At 33.2% G+C, this 3,839-nt stretch overlaps 1 long non-coding RNA gene across 2 annotated transcripts; it reads left to right on the top strand.

Annotated features, from left to right (window-relative positions):
• Nucleotides 1-357: 357 nt before the first annotated feature.
• Nucleotides 358-2,724, top strand: LOC147337511 (uncharacterized). Of its 2 annotated transcripts, XR_015130944.1 has the most exons (4): nucleotides 358-1,470; nucleotides 1,823-1,891; nucleotides 2,098-2,172; nucleotides 2,568-2,724. It is a non-coding gene; the product is annotated as an uncharacterized LOC147337511 (long non-coding RNA). The 2 variants fall into 2 exon arrangements; XR_015130943.1 differs by having other exon boundaries at nucleotides 1,823-2,172.
• Nucleotides 2,725-3,839: the final 1,115 nt, after the last annotated feature.

The raw sequence follows: 3,839 nt of genomic DNA, 5'->3' as shown, positions 1-3,839 counted from the left end.
TAAAAAATAAAGATATAATGAAAAGTAATTAATAAAAATTAAATATTTAAACATTCCCACAAATGTGCAATGAACGTGCAAAAACTCTCTTTAGTAGTTGTTGCTGTTTCTTTCTTTCTTCTTTTTTTTTTTTTTGAAAAATAACGACGTCTCTGAGGCGCGAAATTTGACAGCGAGAGGAACGGCCGGATACAGGAGACGGGAAGAAACAAGCCGATTATGTTCGCGTTAATTAAGTGGTTGGAAGATGTAAAATTCTCAATTCTGCCAACTGAACATATACGAGATTTTAATGAGGATGAATAATTAGCCGGCATGGAGGAAACGGACCTTTATTTCATGGAGTGGCGACAAGAAGCCAAGGCCGGTGGCCAGTCTAAGAAGCCTCCATCATCAAGCTAGCAGGTGCCTTTTCCCATATAATATTACTTTATTCTCGTGTATTTGGAACGGAAGCGTAGAGCTGCCACCCAGGCAAAAGAGAAATATAAGTATATCACGTTATAACGTGAAAAGTTTATCGTTCTAACAATATACTATCATGTTTGAACAACATGTTTGAACAACATTGTACGAAAAATGTACATAATTATCACGTCCGTACAATATTGTGCGAACGTGACAATTATGTATATTATAATAACGTGATATTATATTATACAAACATGAAAAGCATAATGTTAGAACAATAAACATTTCACGTCATAACGTGATACAGCTCTATTTTTCTTTTGCCTGGGTGGCAGCTCCACGCTTCCATAATTTGGTAATCAAAATATGTAACTTAATTAATTATATTGTGACGTACTTTTGCCTTTTCTTATTATTCTGCCTTCTCAATAACTATCAAAGCCTATTCACATTTAATTTGGCTTTCACAGAAATCCTACCTCTCCTTCTGGCTACAGAGTACTTACCAAGGTTAGAAACAAAGAACAGTTATGCTTTATTAATGTTCGCTAATTACAATGTTCCACATTTCCTTGCTTTTTAAGTCATTTTTAGGCTTTTTAGAGTTTTTGTTTTTTATCTTTTTAGCAGTAATGTTTCTGCCTATTTATTTCAGCCCATGAAATCGAATGCAGATCTTCCTAATGTGAGATTTACATAAATGTAAGTAATTTTGTTTGTCATTGTCATTAATGTTGTTGCTGTTGTTGTTTTTGTGCAGTTTGCAATCATATAAACCTAGCAAGCATCAGTCAGCACAGTGACTAACCTAAACAGATTCTTGCTTTATTCACATATATTATATGTAATTATATATACCTGCACATTGTACCTAGGGTTGCAGCCACTTGGCCCCACCCCATTGTTGTGACAGCCCTGATTGTACTTATACACTGCATCTGAACAGGGAACAGTCTGCCACATTAATGTATTTTTAAGTGACTTGTTTGTAATACATGAATTTGTTTTTTACAGATGTCAAAGTCTCAACCTCATGCTGCCCTCCCCCATCCTCCTAAAGTAAGTATTTGTTGTTGTAGTTTTTTATGCGGTGTCTGTGTCACATGCTAATCATAATTATTGAAATAACTGTTTTCTAACAGATTTTCCAAAACACTAGTTAGGTTTGTTGTCATTCAGACCAATACTACTGCTTAGACATTGCATATGCATAGATACAGTCGTAGTGCTTGACACATGCAAACAGCAGTAGATGTACTAAAAAGGAAATAATTACAATCATGATGTTGATTGCTGATGTCAGTATATATATTTTAGAGGAATGTTTTGTTTTTCACCCAAAATGAACTATATTGCTTCAGAAGAGATTTATTACCCTGTTCTGTTTTTTGTTTGTTTTTGTTATTTTCAGGTTCAATGGTGCGTGTTCTTCTAATGGCCGCCTTCCCACTGGAGGTTTTGATCCACAGCAATTTAAAAGGTAATCAGCTTTGAAAGTCAGTTCAAATGGTTAGCTAATAGTACTTTAAAAAGCCTACAACTCTGTCACCAGTTTCTTTACCAAAAATTACCCATAAAAGTATCGCTCAATAGCATATATTGTAGTTCAAATGTTTAGTTGTACAAATATCAAATTTTTGGAAATCTAAAACTAGTCAAACACTCAAATGTTCATGCTTTTTATAGGAGGACAGAGCAAAACGGACATCGGCGCAGAGTGAAGAACTGCCCTTGATAAGGACACTATGACAGCCATATATAGTAAGTGAAGACTTTCTGTGTATCTAAAATTGCATACAGCACAAGTAACTTACTTTGCAACCATTAAAATAGGTTGTAAAGTAAGTTACCAATACAAATAGGTGATGATGCATTGTAGTGGTTGGTCTCAGACAAAGAAGGTCAACAGATTTATGAATGCTGGAAGGTAAGGAGAGACGACCAAAAAGGGTGTTAGCATTACTGTAATGTGAACTGGATAGACTTCCCATCTAGGAAAAAAAAGAGGTAAAATTATGCGTAAAATATATCTGTATTAATATCTGTATCTATATAAACAGAAATATCTGTTTGCTAAATGAAGCCAGCTAACATAAATCACATTTTTATTTTAACTCTGATAAAAGTAATAGAACTGTGACTTTTGTTTGTTACAGTGGCGGTAAGGAAGGGGTTTCCCAGCGTGTCCAGAAGGGCTTTGAGGATTGCCGTGAAAGCTGGGGGAACTGAGACTGCTGGAAAAGGAAAAGAAATTACATTTTAAGTATGCTGACTTATGTTCATACAATCACACACACATATACACATACACACACATATGTGTGTGTGTGTGTGTGTGTGTGTATGTGTGTATATATATATATATATATATATATATATATATATATATATATACACATATATGTATATGTGTGTGTGTTTCTTTTAGAATGTTTAAGTATGTAATGAGAATAAACTTATAAAATGAATATTCCTTGCTTGATTGATATGCTATATGTATGTTTTAAACATCAAATAAAGATTTCTTTCAGATGTTACATGTGAATGTGTTTTCTTAGAAATATATGAAGGGTTAAATTTATATTTTTTTGAATGATTTTAAATAAATTTAAATTGTATTTTGAAATATATTTTATTAATATATTTCAAAATATACAAAAAATGGCCAAAAAATATATGTGCTAAAATACATTTCAAAATACATAAACATATTTCAAAATGTATTTTAAAATACATTTTTTTACCGTATGGGGAAAGAAAACAAGTGTTTGAAGGTTTTTGTTTTTTTTTAAAGACTCCATCTACATTCACGGATGGATTGCAGCAACTCTTGACTCCTCTTTTGTGTTTCTATCCAACAAAAGCACAACCTGTTCTGCTTATGAAGGGAACATGGGGATAATCTGACATTGTGAATGGGCGTGAAAACAAACCATCATTCAATTCAGTCATTGTTTAATCATGTCAACATTACCTCAACACCTACAATGAACACTGGAACAGTTTACCAACCAGCATACAGAGTTCAAACTGCACAGGATAACAGGTATTATTGCCAACGCAAAAGAGATTTGTGGGAATGTAATTTCTGGTAGCAGTTAATCAATTAGTCCTCAATTGAACAATCAATGCAAACATTTTAAAAAACAAGGTACCATGCAGAGGTTAGCGTGTCCTAGGTAAGTGGCTCAACGTATTCATCAACAGGTGACCCCACAAATAGAAGTGTAAGGGTATACTTAGTTTTAATATTTATTTATGTATTTAATATGTATTTAATAATGCAGTTTATCTGATGTCATTTTTAGCCAGTTTTAAGACCTGATGAGAACAACATTATTTTTTATGGCTCAATATGTATAATCTTAGAAGTAAGAACTTGTGTACTTTTGTATTACCATGACTGGAGATTAAAACTTGGATGCCAC

The sequence above is a fragment of the Aulonocara sp. 'chitande type north' Nkhata Bay genome, linkage group LG2, assembly GCF_057382095.1.
Source record: "Aulonocara sp. 'chitande type north' Nkhata Bay isolate Kocher_YH1m ecotype deep benthic linkage group LG2, A_spYH_male_GT1.1, whole genome shotgun sequence".
Lineage (NCBI taxonomy): Eukaryota > Metazoa > Chordata > Actinopteri > Cichliformes > Cichlidae > Aulonocara > Aulonocara sp. 'chitande type north' Nkhata Bay.
Note: the sequence above shows the minus strand (reverse complement) of the source record. Positions and strands in the feature narration are given on the sequence as shown.